Genomic DNA, 23,413 nt, shown 5'->3' on the forward strand with positions numbered 1-23,413 from the left:
AAACTGTCAGTCACCCAGCAGAACTTCAGAACAAGCACCAAACCCTTGCTTGACTGGTGGTGAGAATGACACACACTACCAGCTCCTTCATGCTATGGGGAAGCCTCAAACCCACAGCCTGTGGCCCTCAAGGTGGTTGCAGTGTGGATATGATAGGATCCACCTCCTTGAGGGCTTGTTGATAGATCTGAAAAGGGTTGTAGTGACTCTTGTGAAGTTTGTTCCGATGTACACAGCCTCTATAGGTTGTTTCCAGGGACACATCCCAAGACAGATATCAATTGCTGCTGGTAGATCATCAGTTTGGTGAAAGATCCACTTTGCTTGCCTGGATCTATTGGCCTTACTGGGTAAGATGATGGTTACAAACAAATGATGCCTGCTGGCACATTCCATGGTACAGAACCGCATTGAATGTCTAGTACGCCTTTGCAGAAATTTCATAGGAAAGAGACCACAGCCTAGGATCCTACTTCAGATGAACCCTGGCAAAGATCACTGGACAGTGAGGGTCTTGGCCCTACATCAGGGGTCTCCAATTTTTTCTGCACTGCGGACCGGTTTAATATTGAAAATATTCTTGCGGACCGGTCGACCCCTGGGGGGGGAGGTAGGGTTGCCACCGGACAAGAGTACCAGTCAAATACGTTGTGTTTACCCAGAGAAAGACTACAATGACCATGAAGCCTTGCGCGGGCGCCAGTGCGCATGCGTGCGCCTCCCAATTATTTTTCCTGCAAATCGTTTTGCCATTCTGTTCGGGGGATGGTGTGTTAATCGCGACCAGAATATAGCTGATAAGTGGCTAATACACTCAGTTTCCTTTCTAAAAGGGTTTATCTAACGAATTTAATATTAAACACACAACGCATATTTTCCTCGCATGAGTATAGTAATAAGTCAATTATCAGGGGAGCTTGAAGTAAGTGTTGAACGAACTTCCAGTAGAAGTGGTAGAGGCAGGTTCGATTATTATCATTTATGGAAAAATTGGATAGGTATATACACAGGAAAGGAATGGAGGGTTATGGGCTGAGTGCAGGTCGGTGGGACTAGGTGAGAGTAGCGTTCGGCACGGACTAGAAGGGCAGAGATGGCCTGTTTCCGTGCTGTAATTGTTACATGGTTATATAAGTAAGTCAATAGCATCATAACATTTTAAGTAACGTTTGGATATTAAACACACAGCACATATTTTCCTCGTACGAACATCTGAAATCATTGCAACACACCAATATCGCTGAATCAGTGGGAGCCCTGGGCTTGCATCCCTGCAACAAGACGGTCCTATCGAGGGGTGATGGGAGACAGCGATACTTGAAGGGGGTTCCTTATGTCTAGTCTATTCCGCGATTTAGTTCTCGTTGCATTCATTGCAGAAAACTCCGCTTTGCAGAAATATGTTGGAAGTAACGTTTTCAGTGCTTTCGTGGCTATCTCAGGATATTTAGACTTGACTTTGATCCAGAATGCCGGCAGAGATGTTATGTCAAACATACTTTTCAGCCCGCCATCATTTGCAAGCTCGAGGAGTTGATCTCCTTCCCGCGGTGACATGGATGACCTCGCGTGCGTTCAAGCTCAACAGTGCATGACAGGGAATGAGGAAAGGTGCAGCTGACTCATATCGCCAAATCATATCGTTTCCTCACAGCCCGGTAGCGTATGCTTTGCGGCCCGGTACCTGTCCGCAGCCCGGTGGTTGGGGACCGCTGCCCTACATAATAGCCTCCCGAACACTTCACTGTTGCAAAGTTTAGATTTAGATTATGAAGACACGCAGTCCTCTTTTATTGTCATTTAGTAATGCATGCATTAAGAAATGATACAATATTTCCTCCGGTGTGATATCACAAAACACAGGACAGACCAAGACTGAAAAAACCACATAATTATAACATATAGTTACAACAGTGCAACAATACCATAACTTGATGAAGAAGTCCATGAGCACAGTAAAAGTTCAAAGTCTCTCAAATGTCCCACATCTCACGCAGAAGGGAGAAGGAAGAACTCTCCCTGCCTTGCCAACCACAGTCCGACTCTGAGTCATCCGAAAACTTCGAGCTCTGATCAGCTCTCCGACACCGAGTACCGAGTGCCATCTCTGTCCGAACGATTTGACCTCAATCTCGGTCGCCAACAGCCTACAAAGCCGGGGATTTTCAGGCCTACCCTCCGAAAGATTCCCGACCACGCAGTAATGACAGCAGTGAACAAGCGTTTCAGGAATTTCTCCAGATGTTCCTCTGTACTTTCACGTCCCTTTCCATCAAATCAGAATTGTCCACGGCCCCTATTTAACGGATACGATATCATTTTTCACCAGAGGGCTGCGCACGCACGGTGCGCTGCTCTCTCTCCTCCCACTGTTTAATGGTAAAATATTAGCAACAGTGACATGGAATGGATTGCATTGCATTGCCTGGTAGAATGAATGAAGATAATGACAGCATCTTATTATATTGCTGCATATTTTATGAATGAAGTACACTTTTGAATGAAAAATGTCCTTGCTGATGATACAAAGCTGTATAACAATGTGAGTAACGAGGAAGCTGTAGAATAGATCCAATATAGACAGACTAAGCCAATGGCCACGTCATGGCGGAATATTATGTGGACAAATACCCGATGGAAGATCATGCGGAAAAATAAGAGATCGTCAACTTTAGTTGCAAAATAGAAAAATAGAGTATTTTTTCAATAGCAAGAAATTAAAAGATAGTGGTGAATCATGAAGAAATGGATGCCCTTCTACACAAATCATTGTGAATGTACAGAACACAGTTACAAAGGCATTGCCCCCCCACACACACACACAAAAGGATCTCAGTACAAAAGTATGGATATTTTTCTGAAATTACAAATCATCCAGCTGACACAAGAGCTGGACTATTCCACACAATTCTGTTCTCCTTAGCTAAGGATGGATATACTTGGAATAGAGAGCGACAACGGCATAGAGTCATACAGTATGGACCTGCTCAACAACTTACAGTTGCCAATTAACCTACCACCCTGCACATCTTTGGGATGTGGGAGGAAGCCAGAGCATTCAGAGGAAACCCACACAGTCACAGGGAAAATATGCAAACTACCCATGGACACTCTGGAGGTCAAGTTTAACCTGGATTACTGGAGTTCTGAGGAAGCTACACCATTGTGCCAAAAGAGTACTGTAAAGATTAACCAGATTCCTTGGATGGAGAGGTTGATATATGACAAGAGCTTAAACAGACTTGGACTATACTCTTAAGTTTTAAAAAAAATGAAAGGTCCTTGAGTTGAAATGTACTAAATTATTAAGCTGCTTCAGAGAGGAGATGCACAGGCGCCGTTTCCACTGGCTGGAATGTCTAGAATCAGTCTCAGTATTAGAGGTTAGCTATTCAGGAACTAAGCAACAAGAGATGTCTTCATCCAGAGGTGAGTGGACCTTAGAAGCTCATTCAAGATGCAATCGGAGTCCTAGATGTAAAGGAAACCAAGTGATGTGGGGTAAGTGTAGGAAAATGGAGCTGAGGTAAAAGCTCAGCTGTGATCTAGTCATAGTCATACTTTATTGATCCCGGGGGAAATTGGTTTTTGTTACAGTTGCACCATAGATAATAAATAGTAATAAAACCATAAATAGTTAAATAGTAATATGTAAACTGTGCCAAGAAATAAGTCCAGGACCAGCCCATTGGCTCAGGGTGTCTGACCCTCCAAAGGAGGAGTTGTAAAGTTTGATGGCCACAGGCAGGAATGACTTCCTATGACGCTCAGTGTTGCATCTCGGTGGAATGAGTCTCTGGCTGAATGTACTCCTGTGCCCACCCAGTACATTATGTAGTGGATGGGAGACATTGACCAAGATGGCATGCAACTTAGACAGCATCCTCTTTTCAGACACCACCGTCAGAGAGTCCAGTTCCATCCCCACAACATCACTGGCCTTATGAATGAGTTTGTTGATTCTGTTGGTGTCTGCTACCCTCAGCCTGCTGCCCCAGCACACAACCGTAAACATGATCGCACTGGCCACCACAGACTCGTAGAACATCCTCAGCATCGTCCGGCAGATGTTAAAGGACCTCAGTCTCCTCAGGAAATAGAGACGGCTCTGACCCTTCTTGTAGACAGCCTCAGCGTTCTTTGACCAGTCCAGCTTATTGTCAATTCGTATCCCCAGGTATCTGTAATCCTCCAACATGTCCACACTGACTTCCTGGATGGTAGAGCATGTGCACAGGTGGACATGGAGCTTGTGGGGAGAGGAGGAGGAGGGGTGCAAATGTGACGATAACAGAGATCATTTTACAGCATTAAGCCATTTATTTGTCCCTGAGATATTCCATAAATCCTGGGGTACAGAAATTAATATGAAAGATGATCTGTGGAAGGGACTCTGACATGAAGTGACAACTCCATTTCCTGTTTCACAGATGCTGCCTCATCTGCTGAATGCTGCCAACACTTTCTGTTCATATTTCAGATTTCCAAGAGCTGCAGTTTGTTTTATCTGGGGTATGACTGAGAGGGATAATGTATCTGGTACTGGGAATGAACGTTGTGGGGCATCTGAGAGTGGAGAGATGTGATGTTAGCATAAGGTGGGGAAGAGGAGTTGCATGGGATGGGGAGGTCATGAAGAGTAAAGAGGCCGGACAGCCAATAGGAGAGCAAGTGTTAGATTAGTGGGGGAAGGATAATGTTCACCAGGTAAGAAGGTGGGGGTGGCTCCATCAGTGAAGAAAGTGGGGTTCTTGGAGGAGTGAGAGTGTCAGGAGGACAACTATCTGGGAAGGGTAAAGTGTTGAGGAGAGGTTTGGAGAGGAGGGAGGTGGATGTTGAGGGGGAATGTGGATTTCCACGAGGGTTGCCCGAGAGTGGAAGGGTCCGGGTACTGCCACTATACATCAGACATCCCACCTCTCCTGGAAGTTCCGGGAGTCTCCCGCATATTAATAGTTGCTCCCTGATGCCTGCAAATTATATACAATATCACGGAAATCAATTTTTTGAGAGCGAGTGAGCGCGAGTGAGAGAGAAAGCAAGGGAGAGCGGGAGAGAGCGCACGAGCGACCACGAGAGAGAGAGAGAGAGCGCGAGCGAGAGACAGAGCGGGAGCGCGCCATGGCAGAGTGTTCCAAAACAAAAGAAAATATAAAACGTACATTATCCCAGACTACACTAAAGTGTACCCTTGCCTAGTAGGGGTCAAAAATAATGACAGTGTTGCTCGTTGCGCTGTTTGCAACAGTGACTTTTCTGATGCCCATGGTGGGTTAAGACTGTAAAAGGCATGTTGAGGTGAGTTTAACAGGTGTCATTCGTTCATTAGCAGAGCTAACGTTATTTAAACTAGCTGGCTGGCTGCTAAGGAGCTACTCTATTGCAGACATCCCACCTCTCCCGGAAGTCTCCCGCAAATTGATGGTGCTGTCTCCCTGAAATCAGTTTCTGCAGGGTGGGATGTCTGATACATTGACCAACTATTGCTCTCTGTCAGGGCAGGGAAACTGCTGTCATTGTTTTCAACTGTGCCATAGATCCATTTTGTTACCCTCCAGTTAATTTACCACTTTCAGTGACCTTACCCCGAGTTTTGTGAATGCGCCTGTTCTCGGACCCGAGGTGGCCAGCAATCTCCCCACACTGGAGGGATTTCTGTAATACCGACTTACTGCCTCTAGGTGGGGCTACAATGCACTTTTGGATTCCAAGTTCCCTTCGGGGATTGGAAATGTCATTGACGCCGAAATTTGACAGCGGTCTGGATTGAAGACTTCCCGATCAATTAGCACCAAAAATGACCTGAAGTCAGAACATGTACTAAACTAGTATTCTGGAGCTGTCATTTACTCTCAGGTTGCTGTCACCTACCGGTATTGCTGCCCGTGAGCACTCTACGGGCGGGAGTGGAGGGAAGAGGGGTGGAGGGGTTGCCCGGTGGTGTCCGGAGGTGCACTACACTGCTATAGAGGTGCCGAATTGAGGAAGCATCAGACCACAAGAAATAGGAATAGGGATTGTACACATGGCTTCTCAAGCCTCTTCTGTCAGTCACAAAATATTGTGGCTGATTTTGGCCTTGGATCCACTTTCCTTAACCGTTCCCCTTTATCCTTGACTGCCCTGTAGATCAAAATTCCTTGCAATATATCCAGTGATTGATTTACCACAGCTCTTCAGGGTTTGAGAATTCAATGACAGAAGGAATTCTTTCACATCTCCATCATAAATAGGGAACTCTTTCTGAAACACTGCCACTTAACCCTCGGTCTCTTCCCCTTCCTCCGACAAGGGGGAAAAGATCTTCTCAACATCTACTCTAGTCAAAACCCCCTGCCGACTTAAATGATTATGATCACTGCTCATCCTTCCAGTCGCAAAGCCAAACAGCAAAGAAAGAGCTCGCTCTGTCCACCTTCCCTGTACCAGTCATTAAATGTCCATCTACAGTACGTAGTTCAGTCCCTATCTTTCTCTCTCACACCTCATTTTGCGGCCCGCTCTCCACCACCAATTCTCTTGCCAGCTGCACAAGAGGCAATTAACAGCAGCCAATTAATCTAATCTGCAAACCTTTGATAGAAACCCACACACTCACACAGGGAGAGCAGGAAAGCATCCAAGTGAGGATTCAACCTAGGTCACTGAATCAAATTCAAGTTTAATTATCATTCAACATACATGAATACAGCCGATCGAAATGGCATTTCTCTGGGGCAGGGTGTGAAATATACACAGCACGTGAATCAACATAGAAAGTAAAATAAGCAGTCATGCAAGAAAAAAAATATATATATGCTGTACCATTGTGCTTCATAAGAAAACCCTTTAAATGCAAGTATACCCCTCCTTAAATAAGATGGGGACCACAGCAATACAGAATAATCCAGCTGTCGGGCATGTTTGAGACAGAGTCGGAGTCAGGACTAGAGGTGAGGGTTGGGGCCAGTTCTGCTCCACAAACATTTTACTCCACTATCCTGTGCCATGCTCTGGGCTTAGCGCCCGCCAGCTTCGTGGCAGTTTGCTCCTCTGTGTGATGGACTGAGACTGTGGCCTATTCCAGATGATGCTGCTTTATTGGTTACATGATTTGTTTTTTTTTCTCTCTCTATGTGCATTGGGTGTTGGTCTTTTTCAAAAATTTGGTTCTTTTGGGTTTCTTGCTTTGTGGCTGCCCGGAAGCAGACCAATTTCAAAGTTGTATAATTTATACATACTTCAACAATAAATGTACTTTGAATCACTAAAGCCATATATCAGGATATTTGTTCCCTAGCCCTTTGCATTAAAAGCCAACATACTAATGATGTTCCTCTTTACCTGCTATACTTGGGGGCCAAATTGTTTTACTTCAGGTTGATAAACACCCAAAGAATGTGTAAAGGATAATAACTGGTTAATGCAGGATTAGTGCAAATGGGTGCTTGATGGTCTAATGGGGACTCTGTGAAACCAAGGGCATGTTTGCATGCTATATGAACGCAGATATAATACAGATCCTCCTGCACACAGCACTGTACAATGTTCTGCTTTTCTAATCTTCCTAACAAAGTGGATACCTTTAAATGTCTCTACATTATACTCCACCTGTCAATATTCTGATCATTTACTTAACCAAACTACAGTGGATTCCAGTTAATTGGGCCATTGGTTAATCAGGGCTGTCACTTACTTAGGACAACTCTTAATAAATAAAAACAAATTACGAAATTGCCGGGATTCCCTTTGTTTATTGGGGGCACTATGCAGCTTAATTGGGGCAGGAGACTTGTAGAACAGGTTCTAATTAGCATCAGTCGTGCGCACTTATGTGACCATTAGATGCTACACTGTGCTTAGAGTGAACAGTTTTTAAATTAGGGTAGTTGCATGTGTTTGTATTCAAAAAAAAATAATGATTTTTGTCACTAATAGTTGTTGAGAAATAAGCAGTAAGACAATTCAGAACAATTTTGCTCACCGAGGCTTGGAGATGCCAGAAATGCCAGCAGTTACAATGAAACTATTTCACCACTTCAGCAGGTTGGGACCTATGAAGAATTTGAAGGTATCATTTTGAATTTTACAATGAAAATGAAGATTTGCAGGATGTGGGCATTCAGAGCATTGTATGAAAGCAGTCCATTATCTACAATAGGTGTCTGCGCTGATTTTGTTTATTGCCTACACTGGATGAATTCCTCCATCAATAACTGTTAGGAACTAATGCACAGTTTTATAATACTGTAGTACTATTGGTAGTGTTCTAATTTGTTACACAGTTTCTCTTTTTTATACCTTTTATATATTTCCATGAAACTTCAGCTAATTGGGGCAGCCACTTAATTTGGCAAAATGTACTAGTCTGATGTGTCCCAGTTAATCAGGATCTATATGTGGGCATGGCTATATCTATGTTATCTCAAAATTGGATAACCTTGCCATAGAGATAGTGTGATGACAATTCACAAGGCTGTTTCCAAGGACAGCGGATTTGCTGTATGAGGAGAGACTGAATAGACTAGGTCTGTATTTTCTACTGCTTGGAAGAATGATAGTTATTTTGCTGAAGCTTACAAAATTTATACGGGGCTTGACAGGCGTGAAGCAGAGAAGATGCTTCCCCTGGCTTCAGAACCTAGCAGCAGGGTTTATGGTCTCAGAATAAAGGGCAGGCCACTTATAACTCTTATAAGGTGGAACTTCTCAACTGAAGATGATGAATCTCTGAAATTCTCTACCCTGGGGGGTTGTGAAGGCTCATTCATTGCTTTCATTCAAAATTGAAATCAATAGATTTCTGTATATTGATGGAATCAATGGAAATAGGATAGGGCAGGAAAACAGAACTGAGGTAGATATTTAGCCATTGATTTTGACAAATGGAGATGCAGTCATGAAATAGTTCTCCTGTGCTCCTCTTTTTTACACCCTTATGTTCCTATAAATCAGGGGTTCCCGACCTTTTATGTCATGGACGCCAACCATTAACCGAGGGGTCTGTGGGCCCCAGGTTGGGAACCCCTGATACAGATCCTGGACCATTCGCACGGCCTTCACTTCACTCCTTTAAAGAGAACTACCAATATCAATCTTGCCGTCTACGTCAGAACATGGACCAACCCTGTAATTTTCATCCTGTGACATCACTCAGCCTGTGTTTAATTACAACCTGTTTAATATTCTCCACACACTCTCTGCTCTCCTGCCACATGGCCTTGCAATTACAATTCTTAAGCCCACACAGATTACAGGGCGCTACAACTGAGCATAACCCCTTATCATCCCATGTTTACTAGTAATTCTTCCAGCGCCATTCATGGAATTATACTGTAAGTACATCACATAGAAAGAGGCTGTTCAGCCCATGTTATTGGTACTGGATGAAAATGTCCAATTCAGCCTCATCCAACTCACTAGCTACTGGCCTTTAGTTACAGCACATAAGTTCTTCATTTCATACTTGAAATATATTCCGCCTTCACTAACCTTTCAGGCAATGGGATCCAAGCCTCCACTGTCTTGAACCTGAAAACAAAACCTGCTTAGCTCCACTCTGATGTCTCTACCACAAAGGGAAATGTATTTGTTCTATTCATCCCGTTCAAGGTATTCGTGATTTTATAAACACCTCAAAGTTCAAAGTAAATTTTATTACCAATGTACATATATGTCACCATATACAACCCTGTTTCATTACTGATACTGAGCTGGTGTAAGGACTGTGGCTGAGATTTCCTATACTAGCAGATGTATGTCTCCATCCTGGCTGCCCCAGGGTAAGAATGCAAGCTTGATCCTCAACAGCCCAACGTAGCAGGATGGCAGTTGATCATAATGCTCTTCTATGGTAGTAAGGCTCTCTGGGGAGGCTGAAGAATGGTGCATTGGCACCATTGCTAGAATGAGCTGCAGATTCCATCATTCTCCTACAGAATCAGGTTACCTTTCATTCTCCCAAATGCCAGTCTCAACTTGATCCACCTAAGGGTATGGGAGTGTGGGCTGGTCGTATCAAAACATGGTGGTAGACAGATTAAAAGCAGCTTTATTCATGCAGCAGAAGTTGGTGGGTTCAGGTTGTGGTAATATATATAGAACTCAAATTACACTTGACCAGAGGTGCTTTGCCCTGCAACACTGCTGAAATTATAAAATGCTTGGTTCCTTTCCACCTGAGACACATTATCTTGAAGAAAGTAAATTGGTACCTTAGAGCTCAAAATATTTTATTAGACTGTTCCCTGACATTATCAAATGAATTGGGTGGGAAATGGTTTTAAGAAAATCCCTTTACTACATTTTCCAGATTCAGGCAGAAATTTGTAGTGCTCAGCAGAGTAACATCCCATCCATCTTCAAACTAATGTCACTTAATGACAGCAACATATGCCAGCATGGTTGAATTTTCCTTCAGATGGTAATTCAGATCATTCACTAATGAAAATCCTGTAATGAAATTAAGAAGAGTATGATATAAATCAATTGAATTTATTAATTGTGGCTATGTGAATCAGCCATCCAAAGGTTTCAGTGTAACCAGTGGTGCAAGAATACGGAAGCAAATAGCTGGACATTTGTCTGTGCAGGACATCATCTGAGTGGCAAGTCATGAGGTCAACTGTGCCCTTTGTACGTGCGGATAAACATGCCACCACTCACTCCCCATACCAACATATGACTTTTGAGATACTGCCCTTGTACCTTTAACATTAACCTATACAAGGACAGGCAGTCATAGCTTCAGTAAACATTTCCCTGAAAGGCATCACAGAAACTGCAAAGTTCCTTCAGTAGTGGTCCTCCAACTACATAGCTTCCCTAAATGCTACACCTCTGACAACACAACATGGCCCCAGGGTTGCACTCTGATAGCGTACTATTTAACCCAGATAAAAGTGAGGTGTTGCATCTTGGAAATTTGTTGCAAATGCTAGGCGACAGTGCACTGCTAAAGGCAAGATCCTTAACAGTGTTTCTGAGCAGAGAGAGATCGTGGGATTCAAGTTCATAACTCCCTGAAAGTGTCTACACAGGTCGATAATGTGGTTACGAGGTTTTTGGAATGCTTGCTTTTATTTGTCAAGGCATTGAGTTCAAAAGTCAAGAGGTTATGTTGCAACTTTATTAAACTCTGGTAGGCCACAGCTGGAGTATTGCATTCAGTTGAGGATGCAGAAAATGCTGCCTGGGTTAGAGGGATGTGCTATTGCAAGAGGGAGGACAAACTTGGGTTGTTTTCTCCGGAGCGTTGGAGGCTGAGAGGAGATCTGATAGAGGTTTATAAGATTATGAGAGGCATAGACAAAGTAGCCAGGGTGTATCTGTTACCCAGGATAGAAATGTCTAATACCAGAGGTCATGCACTGATGATGAGAGGGGAAGGGTTCAAAGGGGAATGTGAGGGTAAGTTTTTTACACAGAGAGTGGTGGATGCCTGGTATGATGGTAGAGGCAAATACATTAAGAGCTATTATGCGATGTTTAGATAGGCACATGAATGTGAGGAAGATGGAGGGATATGGACATTGTGTAGGTAGGAGGGATTCGTTTTTTGCGTGTTTTTGATTTACTTTTTAGTTGGATTGGCACATTGTGGGCCGAATGGTCTGTTCCTGTGCTGTATTGTTCTATGTTCTATTCCTTCAGTACTTCCATTCTGCCATTGAAAAGTGCAATGCTCCCTCACCACTATACCTACAACCATAAAGCACCTTGTCAAAACAAACCCCTTCTGAGGTCCCCTCACTTTCAACCTGGGAAACATTTTCCTGTTTTGTTGAAGGATAATAGTATTCCACTGCCTGATCAATCAGTAATACTTAATTTAATCACAGTGACAAAATTAACCTTTCAAGTTTCAATGAAGTCTGGGGCATGTGATAAAAAGTGCAAACCAGAAACAAAAGCTTGAAGGGATAACCTTTCACAGAAGCTGGGTTTAACTAAGATTATTTTTGTGAGGGAAGCTGCACTATTGTAACAAGAAGCAGATTGTATTTCTGGTAATAGGCAGTGCAACAGCAGTCATCGGAGCCCGATGAAAATAGAGACAAGAGGCGAGGCTCCCAACATATGGGGGAAATTTGAGGAATAGCCCAGAACTTATCAGAATTGAACCATAAGTACCTCATCAATTGAATTAACCACTATGAAGCACAGACGACAGTACAAGATAAAGCTCCCCACCGAGCAATATGTTAGGCATTACAGGCTGAATTTGCTGAGAGTGAGCTATGGGTCAATAACAAAACTTCCTTATGCCTTCACAATCTTAAAGAGAAGGTGTGGCTGCACTTTAGATAAAGGAAATTCCCTGAGTTTAGAAAGTGAGAAATGTTCCACTGACCCAGAGTTAAATCTCTTGACAATGTAGTTAACGTATGAAGCCACCTGCTTGGTGAAATAGTCTTCCCTTATCTAATTAAAAGTAGCTTCCATATTTTTTCAAGGGAGTTCAAATTAAACTGAACCATGACATAAGAAATCAAAAGTGCTGCACAATTTGTGTACAGATGGAGGAGAAACCACACACTGAGAAATCACTTGTAGAAATTGATTGCTTTATCAGACAGTCTGAACATTATACACGTAGGCGATTCACACAGACTAAACACCACGCTTAGAGTTGAATTAAAAAGTCCAAGCTATATGCTCAGAGCTACCGAACACAGGCTGAGCTATAGGCATACAAGTTATTTTTTATTTATTTGTTTATTCATTGTTTGATCTGGATGCTGCCGGCAAAGTTAGTGTTTATTGCCCATCAACACACATCAAAGTTGCTGGTGAACGCAGCAGGCCAGGCAGCATCTCTAGGAAGAAGTACAGTCGACGTTTTGGGCCGAGACCCTTCGTCAGGACTAACTGAAGGAAGAGTTAGTAAGAGATTTGAAAATGGGAGGAGGAGGGGGAGATCCCAAATGATAGGAGAAGACAGGAGGGGGAGGGATGGAGCCAAGAGCTGGACAGGTGATTGGCAAAATGGATATGAGAGGATCATGGGACAGGAGGCCCAGGGAGAAAGGCAAGGGAAAACCCAGAGGATGGGCAAGGGGTATAGTCAGAGGGGGAGGGAGGGAGGGGGGGAGAGAGAGAGAGAGAGAGAGGGAGAGGGAGAGGGAGAGGGAGAGGGAGAGGGAGAGGGAGAGGGAGAGGGAGAGGGAGAGGGAGAGGGAGAGGGAGAGGGAGAGGGAGAGAGAGAGAGAGAGAGAACATGTGTGTATATACATAAATAACAGACGGGGTACGAGGGGGAGGTGGGGCATTAGCGGAAGCTTGAGAAGTCGACGTTCATGCCATCAGTTTGGAGGATACCCAGATGGAATATAAGGTGTTGTTCCTCCAACCTGAGTGTGACTTCATCTTTGCAGTAGAGGAGGCCGTGGATAGACATGTCAGAATGGGAATGGGATGTGGAATTAAAATGTGTGGCCACTGGGAGATCCTGCTTTCTCTGGCGGACAGAGTGTAGGTGTTCAGCAAAACGATCTCTCAGTCTGCGTTGGGTCTCGCCAATATATAGAAGGCCACATCGGGAGCACCAGATGCAGTATATCACCCCAGTCGACTCACAGGTGAAGTGTCGCCTCACCTGGAAGGACTGTCTGGGACCCTGAATGGTGGTAAGGGAGGAAGTGTAAGGGCATGTGTAGCACTTGTTCTGCTTACAAGGATAAGTGCCAGGAGGGAGATCAGTGGGGAGGGATGGGGGGGACGAATGGACAAGGGAGTCGCGTAGGGAGTGATCCCTGCGGAAGGCGGGGGGGGGAGGGAAAGATGTGCTTACTGGTGGGATCCCGTTGGAGGTGGTGGAGGTTACGGAGAATAATATGTTGGACCCGGAGGCTGGTGGGGTGGTAGGTGAGGACCAGGGGAACCCTATTCCTAGTGGGGTGGCGGGAGGATGGAGTGAGAGCAGATGTGCGTGAAATGGGGGAGATGTGTTTGAGAGCAGAGTTGATGGTGGAGGAAGAGAAGCCCTTTTCTTTAAAAAAGGAGGACACCTCCCTCGTCCTGGAATGAAAAGCCTCATCCTGAGAGCAGATGCGGCAGAGACGGAGGAATTGCGAGAAGGGGATGGCGTTTTTGCAAGAGACAGGGTGAGAAGAGGAATAGTCCAGATAGCTGTGAGAGTCAGTAGGCTTATAGTAGACATCAGTAGATAAGCTGTCTCCAGAGATAGAGACAGAAAGATCTAGAAAGGGGAGGGAGGTGTCGGAAATGGACCAGGTAAACTTGAGGGCAGGGTTAAAGTTGGAGGTAAAGTTAATGAAGTCAACGAGCTCAGCATGCGTGCAGGAAGCAGCATCTGCAGAATTCCTCATGTTTGCGTTTATTGCCCATCTTCAGTCCTTGAGAAGATGGTGCTGAGCGGCTTTATTGTCCCACAGCAACATTGAGAAAGGGGTTCAAGCCTATTGTCATTACAGGTAAATGAAACATCGTCCCCCTGGGGGCCAAGGTGTACGTACAGTCACACACAGCGCATATAGTTACGGTCCAGCACACACAGTCACAAAATAAAATTAGCACAAGCCCCTGAATGGCACAGCCTGGACATTGACAGGTTGACATAAAGTATGAGGTGTATGCCTATATAAGGCAGTACAACGTTACTGGCACTATCATAATAAAAGCAAGCAGTCATACAAACATGTGAAACTTCAGCAGCATGGGGCCAGAAGCTGTTACCCAGCCTGACTGTTATCAGCTGTGGTATCTTTTGCCTGACAGAATTTAGACCGAGGTGAAGGATCTGCAATATGGTGTGCAAACTGGAGGAGAATCTGCGGGTCGTGCGTTCCCATGTGCCTGCTACATGTCATTCTCGCTGGTACAAACGTAGGGCGTGGGATGTGTTGTTGGAGGAGCCTGGCCAAGTAACTGCAGTGCACACTGCAACCAATGCACATCAGTGGTGCATCACATGGACTGTTTTGTCCTGGATAGTGTCATGATCCTTGAATCAGAATCAGGTTTATTACCACTGATATGTTGTGAAATCTGTTGGCTTGCGGCAGCTGTACAGTGGAATACACAAAGATGACTATAAATTGCATTAAGAATATACATAAACAAATTATGCAAAAAGTGAGTGTGCTTCTGATTTGTACCTTGTAGATGGTCAAAGTATCTTGGGATGTCAGGGGGGCTGGAGCTCACCACCAGTTACGCAGCCTCTCACTTGCTTTTGTAACCATGGTGACCTCCAGGACACTGATTCACCAATGGTCATGCCAATGATTGAGAAGAGTAGGAGGTTAGACTCTCTTTCATTGGAAATATAATTTCCTGGCAATTTTGTGGGACAAATGTTGCCTGTAACCTGTCGGCCCAAGCTTAATGTTGCCGGGATCCCACTGCAGCCAGGAGCAGTCTACTTTGTTTGCTGATCAGCTGCAAATGGGACTGAACATTGTGATATCGTCAGAGACCATCAGTACTTCTGAACTTGAGATGGAGTGAAGGCCGTTGATGAAGCAGCTGAAAACAGATGGGCTGAGGAATTGCAGTGATACCCCTGGAGCTGGAACGACTGATCTCCAGCAATCACAACTATGTCCCTTTATGAAAGGTGTGATTCTAGTGTTTCGCCTTTCACAGTTGACTTCAGTTTTACCTTGAGCTCCTTGAAGACATCCTCTGTCAAATCTTATCTTGTGTACAAGGGCAGTTACTCTTACCATGCCTCTGGGATTCAACTCTTTGGGTCATGTTTTTTTTCTCCTTCTACACAATGGGTGTTTGTTGGTCTTTTTCTTGATGGGTTCTATTGAGTTTCTTGTTTTGTGGCTGCCTGTAAGGAGATGGAACTCAGAGTTGTATAATGCAGACATACTTCAAAAATGAATGTACTTTGAACCTTGAACTAAGGTTGTGATGAGGACTGCAGTAGAGTAGACCCGGCAAAATCCATACTGGGCATTGGTGGATAAATTATTGGTCAATAAGTAACTCTTAAAAGCACTGTTTTACTGAAGTCTTCATAATAATTAGCCAGACTGGATTATGGCCAATATTGTAACTATACCGGAACAGCTTGCATTAAGATACAGGTCAATCTAGGATACAGATCTTGCAGGTCTTCAAACCTACGATGGACTATTACCCGGTCCCACAGCCTCTGCTGTATCCTGTGCTTTCAGCCATTGATGTTGTATAGAGAGAATCAATCTGACTGAAAGTTGACTTTTGCAATGGTAGGATCTCAAGAGGAAGCTCAATCGAATTATTTATTTGAAATTCTGCCTGTAGGTGATTGTGAATGCCTCACCTTTGTCTTTAAAGTTCATGCACTGCGTTCCAGCGGCTTGGAGGATTGGGGTGTTTTCTCCTTTTCCCATTGGCTCATAAATTGTATACAATTGTGATCAAATTGGTAGGCTTGGACTGACACATTCGTTGAGAAGTTGCTCGGTCTAGTTAGGAACATTACAAGATCACTTGTGCCAGGAGCAAATTTGCCACGTACAGATTCAGTGCCTTGGTTCATGTCAGATAGTTTGCATGGTTTTATTCTTTCCCTGTTTGAACATGGCAATGATGGTATAACTGATTGGCTTGATTGACTACATCAGGGAATCCTTAAAAATCAATCATGCAGTGCTGGTTTGGAATCATATGTAGGCTTGAGTAGGGATAGTAGATTTCTCGAAGAGCATCAATAAACAGATGGGTTTTTAAACAATCCAAGCAACACACACACACACACACACACACACACACACAAAATGCTGGAGGAACTCAGCAGGCCAGGCAGCATTTATGGAAAAAAAATACAGTGAACGTTTCAGGCTGAGTCCCCTTGGCAGGTTTCCAACATGTTTTGCGTTCATCATCACAAACTACTTGTGGTTCTTACCAGAATCCCAGACTAATAACTGATTTAAATTCCATGGCTGTAACGGTGGGATTTGAATGTCGGTCTCTGCATAATAAGCCCTGACCTCTATATTAAATCAATTCTTCAACTCCAGGTAAAAAATAAAGTGGTGATTCACGGAGTCCAAGCACTACAATAAGTCAATTCACATAGTCCATACTCAGTCACCAGCACTAGTGAAGAGTTCATTTAGGGCTCTAAATTGACAGTAAAAGGAAATTCACTCAGTTAATAGTGCCTTCTGATAACGTCCCATTCCCATTATTACTCCAGTAGATAAAGTTCCAACCTGCTCCCAAAGAAATACACAAGGCCTGAGCTCACTGCTCAGAGGCAATTCACACCGTTTAATTTCCACACCCAGAGCAGATGAACACTGACCAAACTCTATACCAGGAAATGATTTACACTGTCTCCACAAGAGAAAAACCATACAATCAGAATTTTGCCCCCACAGCTTCTCAACTCTAAATCCTGACCAAACCATAAGTACTTGCTCTACACACAATTTAAACATTGTAATCTCCAATTTTCACACAAATGTAGTTACCAACACTGGACTTATTTGTGCCATCTGTGCTATATGACCAGAAATAATCAATGTCATCCAAGCTTACATCTAGAGGTGATCTGCACAGTCCAATCTCTGTACCCTAAAATGACGACACACCACGGTCCACACTGTAGATTCACACAACCTGAAAGTTACGCGCAGAAACAATTCAGAGTCTGGGCACAATATGGAGAAATGATTTGAACAGTCTGAGACCTTTATGGAGGGGTCATTCACATAATCTGAGCTCTTTGTGGTGTGGCAATCCCCAAAGTCCGAGCTCTACTGTCAACCTGCTTACATACTCAGAGCTATGGAACCAGGGCTGATTCAAACACTGCTTTACAGAGAGGAGACTTTCAAAATCTGAGCCCAAAAGCAGAAGCCATGTAATCTGAGCTGTAACAAAGGTGTGATTTACCCAATCTGAATTCTACATCCTGAGGCAATTCACACTCTGCTCTAAACCCAGAGATGATTGGCTTTCTTGGTGTTCTGACTCTCAGGTGATTAATGCAGTTTGAGCTCTAAACCCAGAGACAATTAACAGGTTCTGTGCTCTACAGTAGAAGGCAAATTAAAGAGTACAAGCACTAAAAAACAATGACAATTCACACAATCTGAACATTACTAATCACACTCTCTGAGCTCTCCATCAAGAGACAATTCACACAGTTCAACCTTTACTTCCTGAGGTAACCCACACAGCCCCTGCTCTATACTTGGCTAGTTCACACAGTTTCAGGTATGATCAGAATGCTGATTCTGAGCTTCACACTGCAGTGATTTACAGTGTCTGAGATTGATGACTTCACACAGTCCAAGCCATACATCCAGAACTGGCTTACACACACCCCGACTCCAACACAGTCCACTCAGCGGAGGTTCACACAGTACAAGCTCTACATCGTGAAGCAGCTGACAGCCGGTGTTTCACACTCAGCCATTGTGTACACAGGCTGAGCTACAAACATCGAGCAGATTTACAATCAGTTGTCTACACTGCAGGGATTCACACAGAGCAAACTCAACTCTATTTCACACCTTGCGAACTCTACACCCTCAGACAGTTCATGCAGTGCAAGCTCTACAGTGAGAGGCCGTAAGGCCAGTCCGATCTCCAAACCCACACAATTTGAGTTCTACAATCAATTGTGATTTTTTAGATTAGATTATGAAGACACGTAGTCCTCTTTTATTGTCATTTAGTAATGCATGCATTAAGAAATGATACATTATTTCCTCCGGTGTGATATCACAAAACACAGGACAGACCAAGACTGAAAAAACTGACAAAACCACATAATTATAACATATACAGTAGTTACAAACAGTGCAACAATACCACAACTTGATGAAGAAGTATTTTCATAGACAAATCTCACAGGATCCATCTGTTAAACTCCTGAAGTTTGCAGACGACACAACTGTTATTGGCCTTATCCGAGACGGTGATGAGTCTGCATACAGATGGGTGGTGGAACGGCTGGCCCTCTGGTGTGGCCAGAACAATCTGGAGCTAAATACGCTCAAGACTGTGGAGATGACAGTGGACTTCAGGAGCAGCCCCCCCCTCCCCAATACTCCCCCCACTCACTATACTCAACAGTATTGTGTCTGCTGTGGAGACCTTCAGGTTTCTGGGTGTCACAATCTCCCAGGACCTGAAGTGGACACCCAACACGGACACTCTTATCAAAAAGGCTCAGCAGAGGTTGTATTTCCTACGTCAACCCAAGAAGTACAACCTGCCTCAGGAGCTGCTGATTCAATTCTGTTCAGGAATAATCCAGTCTGTTCTCTGTTCGTCCATCACTGTCTGGTTTGGATCAGCTACCAAACAAGACAAGAATAGACTCCAAAGAACCATCAGGGCTGCGGAAAGGACTATTGGTGTGAAGCTGCCCTCGATCCAGGACTTATATGCATCTAGAGTCAGAAAGCGAGCAAGCAGCATCATTGTAGACCCATCACACCCTGGACATCACCTGTTCCAACTCCTTCCTTCTGGTAGGCGCTTTAGATCACTGTATGCCAGGACAAATAGGTACAAGAACAATTTCTTTCCGTATGCCATCAGTCTTATGAATACTTGAATTTTCGTCTATTATAAACCAAGTCCACCTGTACATACACAGGTATACCTCATTGTATATAGTTCATGATTATTTGCACTATTGTTTTGTTTGTTTTTTTGATTCTGTACAGCGAGAGCTCAGGGAAACCGGCATCAAATTCCCTGTATGTGTCCACGTACTTGGCGATAATAAAGGATTCTGATTCTGATCTACACCGAGATCTCAACCGTCTTGTATGGAGGGCCACTCTACAGGACTGGAAAAAGTTATATACCCAGCCATCTCCATCATAGGCACTAGCCTCTCCAGCATCGAGAACATTGTTGGTAGAATCTCAGGAGTGAGATATGCCAACTAGTGGAGTGGTGCCGCAGCAACAACCTGGCACTCAACGTCAGTAAGACAAAAGAGCTGATTGTGGACTTCAGGAAGGGTAAGACAGAGGAACACATACCAATCCTCATAGAGGGATCAGAAGTGGAGAGAGTGACCAGCTTCAAGTTCCTGGGTGTCAAGATCTCTGAGGATCTAACCTGGTCCCAACATATCTATATAGTTATAAAGAAGGCAAGATAGCAGCTATACTTTATTAGGAGTTTGAAGAGAGTTGGCATGTCAACAAATACACTAAAAATCTTCTATAGTTATACCATGGAGAGCATTCTGACAGGCTGCATCACTGTCTGGTATAGAGGGGCTACTGCACAGGACCAAAAGAAGCTGCAGAAGGTTGTAAATCTAGTCGGCTCCATCTTGGGTACTAGCCTACAAAGTACCCAGGACATTTTTAGAGAGCGGTGTCTCAGAAAGGCAGCGTCCATTATTAAGGACCCCCGGTACCCAGGGCATGCCCCTTTCTCACTGTTACCATCAGGTAGGAGGTACAGAAGCCTGAAGGCACACACTCAGTGATTCAGGAACAGCTTCTTCCCCTCTGCCATCTGATTCCTAAATGGACATTGAAACTTTGGAAACTACCTCACTTTTTTAAAAAATACACAGTATTTCTGCTTTTGCACATTTAAAAAAAATCTATTCAATATATGCAATTGATTTACTTGTTTATTTATTATTATTATTATATTTTCTCTCTGCTAGACGATGTATCACATTGAAATGCTGCTGCAAAATTAACAGATTTCACATCACATGCTGGTGACAATAAACCTGATTCTGATTCTGCTCTTCAAAAGGCAATGCCTCAGAAGGCAGCATCCACCATTAAGGATCCCCCATCACCCAGGACACGCCCTCTTCTCATTACTACCATTAAGAAGGTGGTATAGGAACCTGAAGAATCACACTCAATGTTTTAGGAACAGCTTCTTCCCCTCTGCCATCGGATTTCTAAATGGATAACGAACCCATGTAGACTACCTCACTATTTTTGCTCTCTTTTTGCACTACTTAGTTAATTTTCTTTTAAATATATTTTCTTACTGTAATTTATAGCTTATTGCTTTGTACTGCTACTGCTAAACAACAAATTTCACGACATATGCCAGCGATATGAAGCCTGATTCTGATTCACACAGTTGGAGTTCTACACTGTCACTTAAAACAGCCTGAGTTATGGACACAGGGGTGACTCATGCATTTTATGCAATAGTCTGAGTCTGCGCCTTAAAAATAACTGTTCTACAAACCCTGCTCTGTGTTGTGAGGCAATTCACAGAAACCAAGCTCCATGAGGCGATTCATGCAGACACAAGCTTTACATCCAGGGGTGATTGACATAGTCCAATCTGTTTCACAAGAAGGAATTTGCACAGTCCAATCTCTACGAGCAGATGTGATTCGCGCAGTCCAAGTTCTGCAATGAGAGAATATTCATGAAGTGTGATTGCTACCCAGAAGCAATTCACAATGTCTGAGCTATAAACACGGTCTGTGATATACAGTAAGCCTGTGGCAGAGTCAGATATAAAAGCCGAGAGTTCATTCAGCCTGCGTTCCACACTCAGCAGATTTGCACAGACTGATGATTCCAGATGTGACTCAGATAGATTAACAATAAGGACCCATTAGCACAGCATGATCTCGACACACAGATGTGGCTGATGTTCTACAGTTAGTCAGTACACATAACTTGAGCTATATGCTCAGCAGTTACTTTATTAAGTACACCTGTACTCCTGCTCATTAATGCAAAAAATCTAATCAGCCAATCACATGGCAGTAACTCAATGCATAAGAGCATACAGACATGGTCACGAGGTCATGTTGTTGTTTGGACAAAACATCATAATAAGGAACAAATGTGATCAAAGTAACTTTGACAGTGGAATAATTGCTGGTGCCAGATGGGGTGGTTTGAGTATCTCAGATGTTACTGATTTTCATGCAAAACACTCTTTACAGTGTACAGAGAATGGTGCAAGAAAACAAACAAAAAGTCCACTGAGTGGCAGTTCTATAGGCGAAAATGCCTTGTTAATGAAAGAGGTCAGAGGAGGATGGTCAGACTGGATCAAGCTGACAGAAAGGCCATCATAATCACACATCACAATAGTGGTGTGCAGAAGAGCATGTTTGAATACAAAAATTTGTTGAACCTTGAAGTGGATGGGCAGTAGAAGTTACATAATGAAGTGTCCTCCAAGTGTATAAACTGAGCTGTAAGAATCAGAACCAGGTTAAATATCACCAGTATATGTGAAATTCGTTAACTCTGCAGCAGCAGTACAATGCAATACATGATAAAAATTTTAAAAAACTGAATTACAGTAAATATATATCTAACAAATTTAATATTAAACACACAGCGCATATTTTCCTCGCATGAATATAGCGGTAAGTCAATTATCAGGGGAGGACAGGGGAGCTTGAAGTAAGCGTTGAATGAACTTCCAGCAGAAGTGGTAGAGGCAGGTTCGATATTATCATTTAAAGAAAAATTGGATAGGTATATGGACAGGAAAGGAATGGAGGGTTGTGGGCTGAGTGCAGGTCGGTAGGACTAGGTGACAGTAGCGTTCGGCACGGACTAGAAGGGCAGAGATGGCCTGTTTCCATGCTGTAATTGTTATATGGTTATACAAGTCACTTATAAATCAATAGCATCATAACATTTTAAGTAACGTTTGGATACTAAACACACAGCACATATTTTCCCTGTATGAACATATAAAATCATTGCAACACACCAATATCGCTGAATCAGGGGGAGCCCTGGGCTTGTTTCCCTGCAACAAGACGGTGCCATCGAGGGGTGATGGGAGACAGCGATACTCGAATGGGTTCCTTATGTCCAGTCTATTCTGCAATTTAGTTTTCATTGCATTCATTGCAGAGATATGTTGGAAATGGAAGCAACGTTTTCAGTGCTTTTGTGGCTATCTCAGGATATTTAGCCTTGACTTTGATCTAAAATGCCGGCAGAGATGTTATGTCAAACATACTTTTCAGCCCGTCGTCATTTGCAAGCTCGAGGAGTTGATCTCCTTCCCACACTGACATGGATGACGTGCGGGTAATGACCTCGCGTGCGTTCAAGCTCAACAGTGGGCGTGACAGGGAATGAGGAAAGGTGCAGCTGACTCCTATCGCCAAATCATATCGTTTCCTCGTGGCCCAGTAGCGCATGCTTTGCGGCCCGGTACCAGTCCGTGGCCCGGTGGTTGGGGACCGCTGCAATACATGGTAAAAAAAAACTTAATTACAGTAAAAAATATATATTTTTAAATTTATATTTTAAAGGTTAAATTAAGTAAGTAGTGCAAAAACAAATAAAAAGTAGTGAGGTAGTGTTCATGGGTTCAATGTCCATTCAGAAATCAGATGGCAGAGGGGAAGAAGCTGTTCCTGAATCGCTCAGTGTGTGCCTTCAGGCTTCTGCACCTCCTTCCTGATGGTAGCAATGAGAACAAGGCATCCCCTGGGTGATGGAGGTCCTTAATAAAGGACACCACCTTT

General features: G+C 43.6%; 1 protein-coding gene and 1 long non-coding RNA gene across 3 annotated transcripts in view; both read right to left on the bottom strand.

The window, feature by feature from the left end:
- Positions 1–23,413, bottom strand: part of LOC134339299 (3',5'-cyclic-AMP phosphodiesterase 4B-like) — a 408,487-nt gene that overhangs the window by 237,728 nt on the left and 147,346 nt on the right. The gene's annotated exons all lie outside the window — the stretch shown is intronic.
- LOC134339301 (uncharacterized) overlaps positions 19,074–23,413 on the bottom strand; it is a 32,651-nt gene continuing 28,311 nt past the window's right edge. The window contains exons 2-3 of the long non-coding RNA XR_010016374.1: positions 22,645–23,128; positions 19,074–21,311 (exon numbers count right to left, since the gene is read on the bottom strand). This is a non-coding gene — a long non-coding RNA (uncharacterized LOC134339301). The remainder of the gene's footprint in view (positions 21,312–22,644; positions 23,129–23,413) is intronic.

The sequence above is a fragment of the Mobula hypostoma genome, chromosome 29, assembly GCF_963921235.1.
Source record: "Mobula hypostoma chromosome 29, sMobHyp1.1, whole genome shotgun sequence".
NCBI classification, from domain to species: domain Eukaryota; kingdom Metazoa; phylum Chordata; class Chondrichthyes; order Myliobatiformes; family Myliobatidae; genus Mobula; species Mobula hypostoma.